Source organism: Mustela putorius, unplaced genomic scaffold, assembly GCF_011764305.1.
Source record: "Mustela putorius furo isolate JIRA1106 unplaced genomic scaffold, ASM1176430v1.1 tig00001130_pilon_pilon_pilon, whole genome shotgun sequence".
NCBI lineage: Eukaryota > Metazoa > Chordata > Mammalia > Carnivora > Mustelidae > Mustela > Mustela putorius.
Window position 1 is genome coordinate 3,404,831 of NW_025421584.1, and position 19,124 is coordinate 3,423,954.

The 19,124-nt window shown below is 43.4% G+C and overlaps 1 protein-coding gene and 1 pseudogene across 1 annotated transcript in view; one reads left to right on the plus strand and one right to left on the minus strand.

The window, feature by feature from the left end:
- The window catches only part of CELF2 (CUGBP Elav-like family member 2), a 510,120-nt gene that overhangs the window by 335,121 nt on the left and 155,875 nt on the right, over nucleotides 1-19,124 (minus strand). The window lies entirely within an intron of this gene.
- Nucleotides 1,635-3,131, plus strand: LOC106006386 (annotated as a pseudogene).

A 19,124-nucleotide genomic window follows, 5' to 3' on the forward strand; every position in this document is an offset into this window, starting at 1 on the left:
ATACACACATATATATCTTCAATAGCGCCTAGCAGAGCATTGGGCCTTTATGGACAATAAAAATCGTAGATCGAATTTCCGAGTGCAGGGGAAGAGCTGCACTATATATGTATTTGCTCTTCAGGCCAACCAAGAAAGCTGTGAGGTGAGAGAAGATTTGTCAACTTGGGTACAGGTTACTTATGAAGACCCTCCCCCAAACACCCTTGGTTTATTTCACTATAACGTGTGTATATAATGCTATATAGGGATATGGGGTATTTAAGTAAAAATGTTTAAAGTACATCATTCAAGTGTTTCACTAGTTTTATTTAATATTTTCATCTTGTATGAGCGCATGTCTCTGAAATTATCTTCTGGAAAACTAGAGAAAATTAGTACTCCAGCCAACCTGCCAGGTTAAGATGCAGCCTTCAGGGGCACCGGGGTGGTTCAGTGGGTTAAGCCGCTGCCTTCGGCTCAGGTCATGATCTCAGGGTCCTGGGATCGAGTCCGAGTCCCTCATTGGGCTCTCTGCTCAGCAGAGAGCCTGCTTCTCTCTCTCTCTCTCTCTCTCTCTCTCTCTACCTGCCTCTCTGTCTACTTGTGATCTCTGTCTGTCAAATAAATAAAATCTTAAAAAAAAAAAAATTTAGCCTTCAAGTCAGTGAAGGGTTAACAGCCCCATTCACAGAGCAGAACTGCTGGGATAAGGGACTTCTTTAGCATGCAATCCTGACAACATACTTTTTGACAATTTAAATGCATAAATATAGAAGCATGGTGTTCCCATAAAATTTCCAATGTGAAAAAAATCGAGAAGAAAGCTCTAGTAGATCCTGAGAAATGAAAGTCACTTCAAAAGCAAAATAATTTGAGAAATTGAAGGTTTGGGGTAGTTACGAATAAGAATGGAAAAACTGGAAAGTGCTTGATACATTAATTAGCTTTAAAATAGCCGCAGGGAAGATGTAATACTCCAGTTGCCTGACTGAATATGCCTCAGGTCATACAATGAAATCGAGTCTGGAGACGGAACCAACTTCTTTCCTTCACACCAGAGCTGAAAGTACAAGGCGATAGGAAGGTGTGAGATATACTTTCTTAACATTCTCTGATTCAACGATTCAACGAGGAGCTCCTTCCTGGCATCACTGTCCCTCATTCTGACCTCCCCTCCTTTCTCTTAGGCCTCTAGCCTGGCGGGACTGGGTTCTATTCTACCCTTTCTTCAAGGCACCTAGATGTTTCTAGATTAGCCTAGATGAAGTCTGCCCCCAGGACAGCCAAGTTCATACATTTCTATTGCAGCTAAAGGTTCATTTCCTATTAATCGGGAAGCTGGTTTTGTCACTTGAGAAATAGAACATGAGGGGCATGCTTTTGAAGGGTTTGGGGTCAACCTATGATTTCTGTGTGATCCAAGAGTACATAATTTCAAGGGCTGGGGTGCCAGGAAGTAGAGGAGGTGGTCTACGGAGGAGTCAGGAGCAGAGGCTTAGAAATGTGAGAGACCAAGTTTGAAATTCTGAGTGACTGTGTGGCTGTTGTAAAGTCTCAATTTTCTCAGTCCTAAGATGAGAATAATATAATTTTACCTGCTCAATAGAGTAGAGAGGATTAAATGAGGAAATGCATGAACAGGGTTTGGCACGATGCCTCACATGAAGAAAGTGCACAAAAACTTTAGGTATTATTATTACTGTAATATCTCGGCAGGAAAAGGTGAGTGCAAAATGTAATAGAATTAGTGAAGCCCTAGAAAGGGGAGTAGCTATAGACAGCACTGTTCAAAACACTTACGTTTCCTAAGAGTCTCAGTGAAAAGAATGCACGCTTGGGCACCAGATGATGACGTATATATCTTTGTTATTTATAAAACAGGTGTAGCAACACAGGGTTTTACACATATAGATGCCAACCTGTGCGGTACTTATTAACCTGTGCAAATGGCTGTAGTTGCAGATTGTCCAAGCATCAATCTATCAGACCACAAGCATCCTCCTTCTTCTGGCTATTACTTTTTAGTGCTCTCAAAATGTAGTAGGAGGGTACTGCTAAGTGAGTGGCAAAAGCCAATAAATGCTTTGACAGGTGAGTACAGTTGAGTGAGTTCATTCCCCCCACCCTTAGCCTTTCAACAAACCACATTGTTCTAACATCTGCACTGACTTAAGAGAAAAGATCTTTGATTATAGGTATTTTCTAGAAGTCTGTATAATAAAGTGGGATCCAAATGAGAAGAAAGGAATGAGATAAGTAGGGAACATTCATTCATTTAATAGTATTACTGGGCAGCTAATATACACCAGCTCTGGGAATTCAGTTGATATGCCGTGGGCCACTAACCCAGAGCCCTCATATGCTAGTAGTTCAGGATTTTGTCCTTTGGTGTAAAAACCTACGTGTAGATATGTGCAAATTAATACATGATCCCAGGATAAGTATTGAATAACAGAATTAAAACTTAAAAAAAAGTAAAGGAGGGCAAAGGTGACAAGAAGGAGGTAGGGTGGGTTAAGGGGTATTTTATATATGCTGGTAAAGAAGGCCTTTCTGCCTTTTGCTCATCTACTGCGAGAAGGAAGACCATCTCGGCAATCGGACCATAGGCATTCCAGGAAATGTCGACATCGCTCTGAAGGGATGCATTGTTATTGTGAAGGGCCCCAGAGGAACCCTGCAGAGGGACTTCAATCACATCAGTGTGGAACTCAGTCTTCTTGGAAAGAAAAAGAAGAGGCTCTGAGTTGACAAATAGTGGGGAAATAGAAAAGAACTCGCTTCTATTTGCACTATCTGTAGTCACGTACAGACCATGCTCTCTGGTGTTGCCCTGGACTTCGGTTACAAGATGAGGTCTGTGTACACTTGCTTCCCCCTCAACATTGTTATTTGGGAGAATATTCTCCTGCTTAAATATGGAATTTCTTGGTGGAAAACCACATCCTGGGGTTTGGATGAGGCCAGGTGTTGCTTGTTCAGTATCTCAAGCCCAGAAAGATGAGTTAAATCTTGAAGGAAATGACACTGAACTTGTAACACACTTAGCTGCTTTGATTTAGCAAGCCACCGAGTTAAAAAGCAAGGATATCAGAAAATTTGGGGGTGGTATCTATGCTTCTGAAAGAAAGAAGAGTTCCGTAAGCTAATGAGTAAGGTCTAAGTTGTCCAGCTACAGAAATAGCAAGATGCCGGATGATTTTTCAGACCTATTTGTGATATCTTAAAGATGCAATAAAAGTTGTGTTGGTTTGAGGCAGTAGAGAAGACCTTTTTGAGGGGGTGATATCATACCAGACTCAAATAACAAGTGTGTAAGAGAGAGAGGGAGAAAGGGGAGCACATGAGCCATCAGAAAAGCATTCCAGTCAAGGAAAGGGCAAGTGCAGGCTGCTAAGGCAGGATCCTGCTGGTGTTGCTGAGAACCAGTAAGACAGCCCGCACAGCTGAGCAGATTTGCTGAGTACAGCATGGTAAGGGAGAGAGCTGGGCTGTGGAGAATGTGGGCTTTGTAGGACACAGTGAAAATAGAGATGTACCAGAGCCTCGGAGCCAAGAAGGTCTTTGAAGATAATATTCTTGGTAAAATAAGATGGATACCATTTTGGGAGGGAAGAGAGAAAATGGAACAGCTTCTTTTAAATAAACAGGGCCATCTGTAAAGATAAAACTCTATGATTTGGGAAGAGAAACTCGAGTGCATAACAAATAGAGCACTGGCACAAACACTGGCAATGGTAGAAAATAAAATACAACCAACGCTTGACAACATCCTACATGTTTGTTTTTCCATTTGTGGCCTGTGCTTTTGGTGTCACATCCATGAAATCATTGCTAAGACTGATGTCACAATGTCCCCCACTTTCCCCCTTTTTTCTCCTAGGAGTTTTATCACTTAAGGTCCTATGTTTAAGTCTTTAATCCATTTTGAATTATTGACTTGGGTGTGTGGTATAAGACAAAGGTCCAAAAACTTCCATGCAGCCAAGGAAACCACAGAGTGAAAAAGCAACCTATGGGACCTGAGAAAATATTTGCAAATCAGATTATCTGAGAAGGAGCTAATTTCCAAAATATATCAAAAACTCCTACAACTTGGGGTGCCTGGGTGGTTCAGTTGCTTGTGTCCAACTCTTAATTTCAGCTCAGGTCATGATCTCATGGTCATGAGATCAAGGCCCACCCTAGGCTCTGTACTAGGCATGGAGCCTGCTTAAGATTCTCTTTCTCCCTCTCCTCCTGCCCCTTCACCCCGCTCACTCTTTCTCAAAAAACAAAACAAAACAAAGACACAAAAATCCAAAACAACTCCTATAACTCAACAGCAAAAAAACTAACAACTAGATTTAAAAATGGGCTAACGACATGAATAGGCATTTCTCCAAAGATGACGTACAGATGGCAACCAGGTATCGAAAAGATGCTCCATGACATTAGTCATCAGAGAAATGCAAGTCAAAACCACAATGAGCTATCACTCACAATTTTTAAGGTGGCTGTTCAATATTTTAAAAAAGACAGCAAGGGATGGCAAGGATGTAGAAAAGCCAGACCCTTGTACACAAGAGGTCAGAAGACAAAAGGCACAGCTGCTATGGAAAACAATAAGGAGGTTCCTCAAAAAAATTAGAAATAAAACTACTATATGATCTAGCTATCCCCCTTCTGTGTACATATTCCGAAAGAACTGAAATCAGGTTTTTATAATGCCATGTGCCCTTTCAAGTTCCCAGCAACATTATTCAAATAGACAAGATGTGAAAACGACCAAGGTGTCCCCTGATGGATGAGTGGATAGAAAAAATGTGTATACCCATGCATGTATACACACACATGGATATACACATACATGCATATATTCACACACACATACATACACACATGCACACAATGGGATATTACTAACCCTCAAAAAGAGAACCCTGCGGTATTTGACAACATGGACGAACTTTGAGGACCTGATGTTAAGTAACATAAACCACTCACAGGACAGACACAGCATGGTTTCATTGACTTGAGTTTTCTAAAAGAGTCAAACACATAAGAGAGATCGGAAAGGCGGTTGCCAAGGACCGTGGGGCGGGAGCGGTTGAGGGAGAGGAGGACTTGGCTAATTGCTAATCAAAGGGCATAAAGTTTCAGTTATGCAAGAGGAATAACTTCTAGAGTTCTGCCATGCAATGCTGTGTCCGTGGTTAACAAAACCGTTTTGCACTAAAAAGCGGTCAAGTGTGATCTGTGATGGCTCCTCTGTTGTTACTTTCTCTCACATTTGAAGCGACTGCAATTTCTCTTTCTTGTTCTCCTTGAATTGTTTTTCTAATCTCTTTCCTCTGTTTTTAGCAATTTATCAGGGGTGGGGGGAGTCAGATGTCTTTTAACTGAATTATGGGGCCTAGAGTCCTGGTTTTTGCCTCGTGTTGACTTGACACTGTCTTCTTTATCACCTTTTGTTTTTGTCTCTACAAGGGCTGTCAACATTCTCTCATTATAGAATGTCCATTGGCTTTCTTCAAACCACCCTGGGAACAGAGAAAATCTCTTTTTATCAAGAAGGGGCTGGAGACAGAGTTATGCAAACCTTTGCAATTATAGAATTTTCCTCCTTCAGTTTATTAGTGTCATTATTCCATTTTCCCCCGATTCCCAAGCTTTGCCAAATATGTTCTGAGGTCGTGCTGCTCCTACAAGCATCATAAAGTTTGATTTGCTCTCTAGCGGAAGCATTCTGCAAATTGTAGAGTTATAATCCAATGTGATTTTTACGGTAATTGTCATTATCATTACTGATTATTTAAGCAACTCCCACAATGCCCTCCCATCTTCTTGGATTTACAACTTGAAGTCTGCAAACCAGGGACTTCCTGGGCCTCATCGCCTCTGGCCAGATGGAAGACACATGCCTGGAACCAAGAGAACAAGGGAGGGTGTGCAGGGGGAACCCCCAATACACTCCGCCTCGGTCTTCTCTTGCTCTCAGGCTCCTGTGTTTCAATCACCTGTCCTCCCAGAAAATGCTGGCCAAACCTGGGGCCAGAGAATGAAGAGACAACTTCAAGGGCAGAAGACTGGATCTTGACCGTTGGAATACAGTTTCTAGGGTTTTTGAAATAAGAAATCCGAATCCCAGAAATGGACTATGAGGTAAACACCAATTGGGTCCTGCCCAGGAGCCCAAACTGGTTCCCAACTTCTCAAAAGACGTGATATATGCTTCCATACGATTCTCCTTGCTCCTGAATATTTTTGTAAGTTTCTTCACAGGCATCAGAAATCCTGATATCGTTTGGAAACCAGCTTTACAACTGTCTCTTACTAGGCTCCTAACTTTTTCTCCTCTCTTCCTGTTCAGTTTGCAGGCTTGGCGTGATAGCCTCCGACAAAATCAGGAGAAGTTGAGGCTGGCCAATTTCTTGCTGCCCCCTGCTTCCTAGACAGTTGGTAGATGTGGCTCTCATATCCCATTCATAAGCTACTATAATATTCCAAATTGTCGTTATTGCATTCTTGGCACGTAGGGTACAATTTTGAGTTCTAATTCAATTATTCTGGATGCTGGTCAACTTGTAGCTGCCATGCTCCTACCTCTTTATGTCTCGAAAATACACAAACCCCAGCAGAGACCTAAGTGCTACCCGGGATGCTTCTGGTCTTGCCTTCTTAATTTGCCACCAATCGAGGTCATCGACAAAGACAGAAATAGAAGCAGAAAATCTTGAGCTAACCTACTTTTTAACATAGCTTTTTAAAAGGAAGCAAATCCTGTCTGAGTCACCTTTGATTGTTTTTCCCCCAAGACTGAAATGATCAGAGCAGCAAGACGGCAGTGAAATTGTTAAACTACGACAGGGCTGGGTTTTGCCAAGCATTAGGCTAAAATTAGACATTTGGTTTTTGAATAACTGAACAGTGGTGTACAACCAGCGTCTTGGGAAGTCTGGAAATGTTTTGAGAGCAGTTGTTTTGTTTTGATTTTTGAGTCATGTAATTTCGATATGAGTCAAGTATGATGATTTCACAGAAACATTTCTTGTAAATCTAGGATCGACTTCAAAAAAGAATCGTCTAATGCACCACCTTTCTCTGAAAGGGGAAAAAAAAACCCTCATACCTTCTTTAGACTTTCATTCCCATGGAATAGCCAAATAGCCGCTAAAACGGCAACATTTAGGGAACACATTCACTGCAGTAGGCACTGGTTTTAACTCTTTGTAGGAAAGACATTTATTCCTGACAATAATCTGAGGAGATGGGGGCTGCCCACATCCGCATGTTACGGGGAAAGCATCTGAGCCCCGAGGAGTCAGACATCATGTTCACGGCCATATAGCTATGAAGCGGTGGAGGCCGAATTTGACCTGAATCCAATTCCGGGGCACACAGCAGTGAACGGACTGCCAAGCAGATAGTGATGTTCCTGAATAATAAACCCAGGGAAGACAATGTGCAAAATTCTTCTATTTTCCTTTAAAAAAAAAAAAAAAGAACTGTACAGTTTTCCCCCATAATTTCGGAAGGGGATGACATTCCGAAAAATGCTTTCTTTCCATTTCTGTGCTTTGGAGGATCTAAATCGACTATCTCCTAATCTTTCAGAATTTGTACATTTCACACCAGGAAAGACAGTCAGAGAAGGGAACATTTTATTCCCAAGTGACATTCTGGGTTTAACTCTCCTTTGCAACAGTTTTGTTTTGAAAGATCTCTGTGGCTGCATACGAACCAGCCAGATGTCAACGATGAGTCTACCATGTACAATATTCCCCGGAGACTAAAAATACCGCTTGCTGATAGAGTATCTGGAAATACCATGCGAACACCATCGGACCTGATGCATCGCTAAGTGTCTGTGTAAACGCCTCGGAAACAACAGATGTTCTGGGCTTCTGCTGTTCCCTTTGAATAACAAAATGACTTGTGGGGAGCTGAAGTTCCCCTCACTTTTCCCCCAACAGCTCCAGGAAGAACCGAGGAGTTTTCATCCTCGCTTCGACTTCCGAAAGGAGCGTTAGACCCCGTGCAGGTCCTGGAGTCCACCTGTGGCGACCGGCAGGCTTCTGCAGGTGTTTGCCCGTGGGAAGCTGTCAAGAGTAGGTCCAAATCCGGGCAATGCTCCTGACAGAAGAAAATTAACCAGCAGGAACTTTCTAGGTACCAGAATATCTTTCCGGGACACAGATATGTAGGTGGAATCTGTAGTCAAAAATAACTCAGTGATGGGAACAGCAGAAAAGACGACAGTTGAGCCGTGCCAGCAGAAGAACAATTACCTGGAAAATGTTCTGTGAATCAGGAGGCCTGACATACTGGATGTGACCCAGAGAGGGACCCAAGGTTGTAAATAAGCAGCATTTTGAGTTCCCTCAAGGGAAAATAGGGGGCATCTCTGAAATTCAGATCCTAAAAGGCGGAGGGAAAATGACAGTCAATAGAAATGGACTGAGCTTCGAGGTCCGCCGTAAGACTGGTGATCGTCAAAACCTTAGAGCCACAAGCACTCTGCGATGCCCAAAGCCTCGCTAGGTGCCTCACGTCATCGGACCAGTCAGGAAGCTAGGACTAGAAAGCGGAACCAGGTCCTGAGCCCAGGAAAGAGGGCAGAAGTAAAAGGAAACAAAATTAAAGGCGATGTCAAGTTTTCCTCCCTGAGACTGAAGACGTGGGAAAGAAGCAGGGTAAAAGAGCTTCAGGTAAGAATCACTAAGCCTGACATGAGATCAGACACGTTCACGTCACCGAGATAAATGCTGACATAACCAGCGTCTGCAGCAAGCCCGTGATGTTCGGGAGAAGCACGCCCTCTCCGCCCGAAGAGAACTGGGCTCAGTAACTTAGCAGCCGTGTCACCTGGGGTGTGTCACTCACCAAACCCCAGCCTGCTCTTCTTTACCTGCAACAGTGAAGGGACCTGCCTACCTGCCTACCACTCTCTATGCAAATGCATTTATGGTACTGCTCGGTGTTTAGGAGGCACGCGGGAATGTCAGCTTAAAACGATAATCCAATTGCTCTCGGTCACTTCCGAAACTGTCTCACGGTAACAAATTCAAGTCTAAGAGCTCCATGAGGCTGACGTTGTTCCCATCTGACAACGAAGGAAAACAGAAACTGAATGGTCAGTTTGTGGACCTGGCATTCGAAATTAGGTCTTCCCAGTTCTGACCCCTGGATCTTTTTCATGGGGGAAAAATAAACCATCGAAATAAAGTGTCCCAAGCCACACAAGGAGACAAGAGGAGAGTGTGAGCTTTCTGCGACATGTTTTCCTACCCAGGAACCCTAAACATGGCCTGTGTTCTTCTCCACCAACTGTCTACTGTTGATTACAACTGACTAACACCCATTTTCAGATAAATATCTAAATACTGTTCTGGCCGACATGGGAAGATCAATTTTTTTGAGTCAGAACACTGCAAAATCACTATGTACTTCGCCTTTACAGTAAAAACGGAAGCTCAACTCTACTCGGTTCATGAGACTTGGACTAGGCAGGACCGAAGGTTTCTTGAAGATAGTCTCTTTAATTTACTTACCATAGGCGAGAGGTGGGACTAGGGAAAGGAGCAATAGATCAAGAATTTCTTCTCCTTTCACTAATAGTAAATTGCTGCCTATAATCCAATAGCCAGCGGGCATAGCTTAACGCACTAAGCTTCAGGTTTGCTATGCCTAGGCTGTTTAAAACCTTAAGTTCAAATCCCAGAAGAGTCTGTATGACTCCTCCTCTCCTTGAGTTTGATCAATTACATTTCATAGATCTTTATCATGTGAGAGACTCAAATAAGGCTTTATAACCCAAATCCGGTTTATCTTACGGAGACTCCAAATACCCTGTACTTTTTATTTACCTAAATATTGAGTTTCAGGCTTACTGTCTCGTAACACCTTCCCAGCACTTAGCGAGGAAATTGTGTGAAAACTTTTCATTAGGATGAGAATATCTATGAACTATATAATTTATATATGTAAACTTCCGGTACTGTTGAAAGAATGGAGGAAGGAGATCCAGTCCGTGAAGCAAAGACGAACCAACATGGTACGTGATATTAACCACCATTTGTTGAATGACTACTACGTGCTTGGCACTTAATGGGAATTACCTCGTTGAATCTTCATGGCTCCTCTCTAAGGTGGATATTTTTATACCCGGTTTACAGAGACTTCCAAATGCTCTGTCCAAAGCTATCTGAGCTGAAAAAGGAGAATAGGATTTAAACACAGGTGTGTCTTATCCCATGTCCATGATGTTCCATTTACGTACACTGCCCTACAGCCGCCCCATGTCGACATAAAAAGTAACAACAAAGTGTACGAAGGCACCAAAAATGGAGCTGGAAAGGGAAAGCCCAAACCAAGAAGACAGCAGGACCCGGGGACTCAAGAAGGGGACCTGAGTCAAACTGTCATAATTCTACATCAAGACTGTCTTGAAAGAGCTGGTGACGGATCATCCCACTCACACCACGCCTCATCCACATGGTGAGTAGGCAGGCTTATGGACACGGTCTCTAGAAGAGCCCAGCGTGGGCGGCTGCCAGGGTGTAATGGCCTTTAAAAATGTCACAGGCGAAAGTTCTTATGCTCAGTGGAATGTGCACTCTGCTCAGATGGCGTGGCCTGGAGAGCTGGGGCCCCAGAAGTCACACCCCGTCTGGGAGCATGTTCTGTTGTCTTCTGTCCTGTCTTGTCATCTCCCTAGAGTTCTGCCATCTTTGCGAGGACGGAAACTCTCCATCCTCCGTTCACAGCCTTCCATCACATGGCCATCCTGTTATAACTGAATCCGGAGTGAAGCCACAGGCAAAGTCAGCTGTGCCCCAGGTTTTCTGGGAAGGTTGACCCAATGGGTGCTACCACTTCATACCATCCAGTCGGGAACAAGAACAGGTCAAAAACGGGGGGTAGGAGTGGAAATAACCACATCAACTTGAGACATGTTAGACCTGAATTTCTTGAAGATCATCCGGGGGAGATGTACGCTAGAAAACTGGATCTAGAGTCTCTAGTACATGGGAAGTTCAGAAATGGAGACCCAGATGGGGAATCACTGATATTGAGGAGACACGTGAAACCACAGAGGATGAGCTCACCCAAGGAGAGAATATATAAAAAGAAGAAGAATGGGTCAACACTGGGAAATAAAAAAGAGAAAAAGAGAGAGAGACAGAGACAGAGATAGAGAGGCAGAGACAGAAACAGAAAAGAATTAGGAGGATAATTCTAGAAGTCAGAGAACCAGGAGAGAACAGTGACGGGGAATCATGTTTAAAGGACAGCATTTCTCATAGGGTATCCCTAGTTTTATAGTAAGATAAGCTTTACAGATTAAAGTAAAACTGCCTTGCTAATTTGTGGCATGAATCTTTAAAGAGGATTATATAGAGAGAGCTTTCTAAAAATATCTGACCACAGAACTCTTCCTTTTACATAAAACCTATTCCCATCCTTCCAAACTCAGGTCCCCTGGAGCACACATTGGGAAAACTTAGAGTGAGTTTCCCTAAGCAAGAAATCATGACCTCAGTACACAGAGAGAGCCAATATATAAGTATTCGATAAGGGCTACATTTTGACAGTTAGCAAGGCATCGATCCCCTTTCCCGGAGCAGTGTCGGCGAAGCAGTAAGGACACAGGTAAGGCAGCGAAGAACTGAGTAATAAGAAGGTAGAATGTGAAAACAGTGCACGTGGCTTACTTTCCCCCAGAGCCTTGGCTTTGAAAGGCAAGACACAGAAGATATAGGAACTAGCATGTAGCTTCAACAGGACATTTAAGGATGGATGAGATTTGTGCACATTCCTAGGCTGCAAGGAAAAATGAGAGATAGAGAAATATGTGGGTTGAGAGAGTGGGGAGAAGGGGTAGGTGTGGGGACAAGGCACCGAGGACGCAGAGAGGAAGCAGATGGAAGAGGGATGGTGGGGTTTGCACATACAAATAAAGTAGCCAGCCGCAAGAATACGGAGAGCGAGGCGCTCAGGACAGACGGGAAAGACTGGGCAGGGCTCCTTGCAAGAGGCAGTCTTTGACCTGGGCCTGGAAGGAGCCGCAGAGAAGTGGAGAAGACAGCCATGCCAGAAATGCAAACCATTCCAAAGGGACAGATGCCAGAAGGATATGGAGACCCTGAAGAACGGAGTGTGCCCAAGAAAGAACACCTGCGATTGGCATCCCAGGGCCCTTCATTCTTAGCCCATTGCCTTTCTGTTGGATGTCCCTGATTCCATGGAAGAGGATGTCTAATTCACTACAGGGTCCTTAACAATGGCATGCCGATCCATCTCTTGATTTGTTATCAGGGGGCCCTATTTTATTATTTGATTCCCGACACCTGAAGTCACACAACCCAAATTTCCTACTAAAAATAGGAGTAAAGAAACACACAGTTGACTCTTAGTGGGTTGAAGAATATAAATAAACAAGCTGAGCCAAAACAAACCACAATCTTGTGGGTAAAAAAAAAAAAAAATTACATGTTCGTTTTGCTAATCTGGAACTAAGAGTTCAGTCAGGCAATTTATGCAAGACCAGAATTTGGAAAGAGGAGTGTATAATAGATCTGAACAAGGTTATATTTTCCACCTTGCTGGAACTACATCTTTTTCTAGACAAGGAGATGGGAGTTGTTCTTGGTGATTACTGTTTACCACTTACAGGTATGAAATAATCAGTATTTTTGGTAATCGTCTTAAAAACAATTATTTTAAAAGGCTTTTCTTGCCTGTGCAATTCAAAGCAAGAACTTACTAAGTTATCTCTAACTTTTGGAGAAAGTGGGCTTGGGCGTACTCAGAAGACATTTCTGCAAAACATTTTTTGCTCTGCGCAGACTGCATAAACAGAAGCCTCTCAGCTGTTTTCCTCTATAACATTTCAACTCTTTATCTAACACCCTGTTAAGAAATAATAACAGACACTTCTCCAAAAAAGACATACAATGGCCAACAGACACATGCAAAAATGCTCAACATCACTGGCTAACAGGGAAATACAAATCAAACCACAATGAGATACCACCTTACAGCAGTTAGAATGGTAAAAATTAGCCAAACAGGAAACAACAAATATTGGGGAAGATGCGGAGAAAGGGGAGCCCTCTTACACTGTTGGTGGGAATGCAAGCTGGTGCGGCCACTCTGGAAAACAGTATGGAGGTTCCTTAAGATGTTAAGAACAACAACCCAGCAACTGCTCTAGTAGATAATTAGCCTAAAGATATAGACGTAGTGAAAAGAAGGGGCACGTGCACCTCAATATTCGTAGCAGCAGTGTCCACAAGAGCCAAACTGTGGGAGGAGCCGAGATGCCCTTCAACAGCTGAGTGGATAACGAAGATGTGGTCCATATATACAATGGAATATTACACAGCCATCGAAAAGGATCATTACCTACCATTTGCACTGACGTGGATGGAACTGGAGGGAATTATATTAAGTGAACTAAGACAAGCAGAGAAGGACAATGGTCATATGGTTTCACTCTTGTGTGGAACATGAGGAATGGCACAGAGGACCATACGAGAAGGAGGGGGGACATTCGAAGGGGGAGACCAGAGAGGGAGATGAGCCATGAGAGACTATGGACCCCGAGAAACAATCTGGGGGTTTCAGAGGGGAGGAGAGTCGGGGGAGGGGGGAACAGGGTGATGGGTATTGAGAAGGGTATGTGCTGTGACGTAACTAACGAAACATGGAACACTACATCAAAAACTAATGATGTACTACACAGTGGCTAAACCGAACAAAACTATAAAAAAGAAGTAATAACAGAAATTAGAATTAGAATAATTCTATTAGAATAATTAGAATAATTCTAATTAGAATAATTTTAGAATTATTCCATTCTAAAAGTGTAGTTTTAATCAGAAGGCTGCCCCACTCTGCTCCTTGAGGAGGCCTCGCCATTAGTCTACACAGTAGCTGGGGGAGGTTGTTCCTCATCCCGAATTAGTGTTTAAACAACAATAATTAAGTGGCAAGTTGGTAACCTAAGACTCCGGCGCTGCTAACATCCCACTGAAAACAGGACCATTAAATGTACATATCTTTAATTGCTACCGATAATTCACTTACCTGAGGACCAATACTGCCATTTCTGTGGGGAGCCTTCCATACAGACCTCAAGTCACCACGTGTTACTTCAGCGGTATAGGGCATGTGCCTGTATTTGATATGTCTTCGGTGGCAAGGAAGTAGAGACCGTTTTTTCCTTTTTGTAGAGTGGGTTAGTGAACACATGACCGTGCGTGCTTACAAGTGTGTGTGTGTGTGTGTGTGTGTGTGTGTGTGTGTTGTAAGAGACAGAGAGACTCAGAGTCCATATTCAATACTGCATGAGTTTTTGAATGTGTAGCAAAACAGGGAATGTTTGTTGTTTACATTATTATGTAAACTAGGGGGACAGACTGGGTGATCTACAGGCAATCATTTGCTCTACTTAATGGCTAAGTCTCCATTTCACATAAGAAAATGCACCTTCTTCAAATCCTGGAAGCCCTGGTGAGTCACAGTCCGCAGACAGCTCCTTTTTCTGTCTCCCCTTCATGCTCACCCTCGCTTGTGACTTACTGGAATTTAATTAATGCCTTTTGGGGTTTGCCCCAGTCCCACGTTCTGAAATAGCCCCTGGATACTTCTGTACAATCATAGTCCCAACCCAAGCCATCCATTCTTCCTCTCAGAAAAATCAAGGTCTTTGTTAATCCCGTGTTTGTATTATTAGAGTCAGTTAAAGTAGTCTCATTCCAAACAAGAAAAGAAGGTCTTTTAGACCTTAGAGTCATTACCGCCTTATGAATTTTACCTCCAATCATTAGAAGGGTATCTCTTTAACCATCACAAAAAGAAATTCTTATCAGTGATCACAATGGCCAGACCTTTAGTCAGGAATCTTCCCAAGAAAATACTGCACATCAAGCAACTGTCCCACACTGAGGCCTGAATGTCTTTTACCACTTCTGAGGCAAAATCCATTGATATGGTATCATTTTTGTTACACATTATTTTCAGCCCAAAAGAATAGAGCGGAGTATGATACAATTAGAACACAATGCACAGGCAGCAGCAAATTATCTAAAAGACTCCTGCTCCCTGGGCACCCCACCCCAAACAGCACAAAATATACGGTACGTGTTGAGTTTTGGAAATCCTAACTCCTCATTTCTCCATTTCGCCATCAGAAGAGACACAAAGCAAATTATTTACATAGTTTAAAATACAGCATGATCTATGTATATATGTATATTTAACTTCGAGAACATCGCTAGGTGGCAGCTGGTATTCTAAACATCATTATGCATTCCACCCAATGCAATGGAATACAGATTATTTATAAAATGAAAAATTAGGTGCTCCACATTTAAAGGCCAAGATTTTTTTTCTAGGTCAAAAGAATGAAAGTTTTAGCAATCCTTAAAAAAAAAAAAAAAGCACTGCCAATTCTTGCTTATTAGGCAGCAATGATTAAGTTGGTGCTTTTCCCAGCACCTCCCTCAATGTCCCTCCCCAACCCTCACCCGCCCCTGTCCCCCCCTTCTACGGCTGACGACGCTACGGCATTTTTTTTTTTTTTTGCTGCTTCATGGAGCACTGAGAGGAAAGGGAGGCCAAGGCAGCTCATTTTGTTACTCTAACCGGGTCTTAATACCAGTCAGGAGGGATACACAGGCTGAACCCGCAGGCTTAAAGCAAAACTTTCGGATCATGGTGGATTTTTAGTGACCTGTGCCCTCCGCTTTCTAAGTACTAAAGATAATGAAGCATTTTTCTTTTTCTTTTCTGTCCTCTTCTTGACTTGAGTAACAAATACCATTGCACCATTCCCACTGCAAAGCCCAATTTTCACATTTACCTGAGACGCTCTGGCTGTTGGCCTATGCAGAAGGACACCCCCCTCTCAGAACGTTCCGGCTACAAGAAGCATAACGGACCACAGTTGCTGAGTTCCAGATCCATCAGCACATTGGCTCCAAGTCACGCTTCCCATGGGCTGCTCCCCACTGCCTGGGCCCAGAAGGGATATTGAGACAAGCCTGTTTCTGGACGACACAGGCCAGCTCTCACACAAGGACTCCCGAAGCCTTGTGGAATCTTCGTCAGACTGTCCTTGGGTTTGGGAGCTTCCAAACAGCCTTCCCCTCCCTCAGGGTCAGCCGTGCGCTGCATTCTGGCCGCTCTCCTGGCCTCTTCCAGCTCCTGCCCCGTTTTCTCTCACAGACATTTCTCCTCATACAATCCTTACACATTTATTTCCTTCTTGGGGCTTGTTTCTCAAAGTACCCGAACTCGTACTATACGGACTATAATTCTGTGTGAAATCAGGTATAGGAAAGAATGAACCAGGAATCACTGAAATCCTTGTAGGCATTACAATGTGTGTGTGTGTGTGTGTGTGTGTGTGTGTACGCATGCGTGTGCGTGTGTGTGTGTCTGTCTTTGCGAGTGTGCGCACGCCTGTGTGTGCTGACTCAGGAATCCCTGGTTCACAAATGGCCAACTCGGAATAACTGTTCTAGCTCACCTCAAACAATACTCATCAGGTGGCTAGAGGAATTTCTTCTTCTTTCTGATTTGCCAATGATGATTACTTTCTTCTAGTCCTTTAGCCCCAAATGATAGAGAACCTGCTGTTACCTGGGATTCGGGCTGGCTTCTGAGGCAGTCCAAGCGGTGACACAGGGCTACCGGGCTGAGGCTAACTCATGATGCCTTGTGGCTATCCTGGTCCTGTCTCTGGCCACCCAGTCCTGTCTACCGATCTCAAGTCCCTCTTCCCAGACATGCTTCCCTTTCTCAACAGAGAAGACCAGCTCAGCATCAGGTACTACGAGAGTTCCCCCAAAAAGCAAGGCGGGTGTCCCAAGAAACATCTCGATCAGCCGCTTTAAGTTCTTCGTAAATCGGAACAAGGAAAGATTGAAGGTACAGTAGGATTGAGGGTAAAGTGGGAAGCCTATGGAAGAAGTTGACAGAGAAGGCAGAGCCACCATGATGGTGACTAAAATCTCTAAGTAGGCTTGTCCATTGCTGGCCCTTGAGAAGAAAGATAGAAGCTACGAGAAAGAAGACCAGAAGTATCCCCAGTGGTTTATGCCACATACGGGGAGCTCTCCCTGAACCATTCAGCCCCATGGGGCTTTGCTGTGACCAGCCATGGCAGAAAGACACCCCCTTCTTCCATGTCACTGTCTGGCTGACAGAAAGGGAAGGATGGATGGAATCTGAGGGAGCTTCCATGGAAGAGGCAGTAGCCCCACAATACGGCATGGTGGAGCGCACCCCACTCTGCCAAGGGAACCGCCATGTGTCCAAAACAGAATTTCCACCCCCCCCCCGACGCTCTGCTGTCTGTTCGTTGGTGGTGATTTGTACCACTCTGAATCCCAAGGGTTTCTCCCTGAGAAACCCAGTCTTAGAACCCGTGGTATTATTAGAACTATCTCCAGGTGAATTATGACTTAGAGAGACATTTGCTACCCTTGTTTATCACAGTTCTTCAATGGCAAAGCACATTTCGAGATCCAAACCACAGACATTAATAACCCAGAATATGATCCATTCATAAGCTGAGTAGTAGCCATGTTAAGGATGTGGAATACATCCTCGCTTAGAAAATTATTATCATTTATCAGTTTGAGCTATTCTTTCATGGTCTGATATTTTTCTTTCATGGTATTTTTGGAGCTCTGCTTGGTTTCTTTAACTTCTGTGCTCAGAAGCTAGTTACTTAACAACATTTGTTTCTATGAGTGATGTTGCTTTGTGCTCTTAAACTCCAATTAAAAATTGGTAGAGATCTGACATATCAGCAAATAGAATCTGAAGGAGACTTTAAGCATTAATCGGATGCAGTGATTCTCAGGATATGGCCTTGGGATCAGCAGCATCAGCAAGATCTGGGAGTCATCAGAAATGCAAATTATCAGCCCCATTCGACACCTTCTAAACCTGACTCTCGGGGGGTGGGGCCCGGAGTTGCGTTTTAACAAGCTCTCCAGATGATTCTGATCCCTGCTCAAGTTTGGGAACCACTGACCTCATGAGTCTACCACATTTAGGCCAGGGATTATAGCACTCATGGGTTCTGTATGTGGTTTTAAGGGCGCTAGAGGTAATCATCCCTGTAGAGAGCCCTGAAACAGCTCTGAGAATGAGTCTTGCCTTTTATTTTATTTTTCTAAGATTTTATTTATTAGAGAGAGAGACGGAGAGCATGAGCAGGGGGAGGAGCAAGAGGAGGGGGACAAGCAGACTCCATGCTCAGTGAGGAGCCCAGCACGGGGCTTGACCTCACAACCTTGGGATCATGACCTGAGCCCAGATCAAGAGGCAGATACTCAACAGACTGAGCCATCTAGGTGTCCTGAGTCTTGACTTTTAAAAGAGTTTTCAATCCAGTTGGGGAAACTCCCACACATGAAATCAAGAGATAGCTGACAGGACAATACATCATCAAATGGGCACAAACTTAACTGTACGGCAGGATATTCAAGTGGCGGGAACCATATTGCTGGACTATATCTATTTGAATATGATTCAACATTTGCCTTACAAACTGATAATTAATACTGATGGCCAGATATTCCTCTAGTAAGTGAGGAAAAAAAAAGAGGCTAAAGCTTTTTTTTTTCCCCTGGACCCCAAGAATTGGGTTAGGGCTAAATTTAATCTTGTCTTTAAATGTGCTTTTTTTTTTTTTTGTCTTCAAAGACAGTGACTCCACAGCCTTTCTCAGCAAATCATGGCAGTATTTGAATGCTGTGAGAGCTGAGAGAGGTTTTCATGCCCAGCTGAGAGCCTTTCTTATTGACCAGAAAAAAAAGCTCTTCATAGCTAATTCATAATTGCAACTGTGAGGCAGTGGGATGGGAAAACTTTCTGTAAAGTTGAAAAGTTCTGCGTAAGTTGGATATTCACTATGGTTATTATTACTATTGTTTGATTTAAACAGTGGTTCCGCTTCTGCCTGAGAAGGCTTAATGATTGTGTTGATTCCAAAATGACAACGTGAGAAGGGAAGGTTCACAGGCAGTTTAAAATTAAAAGCAAAAACCAAAACAAAAACCCCTATTTCCTCATTCTGTCTGTAGATGTGTCGGAAAATGTGCAACAGACAAATCAAAAGCCCCAGGCTTTCTGTTGCT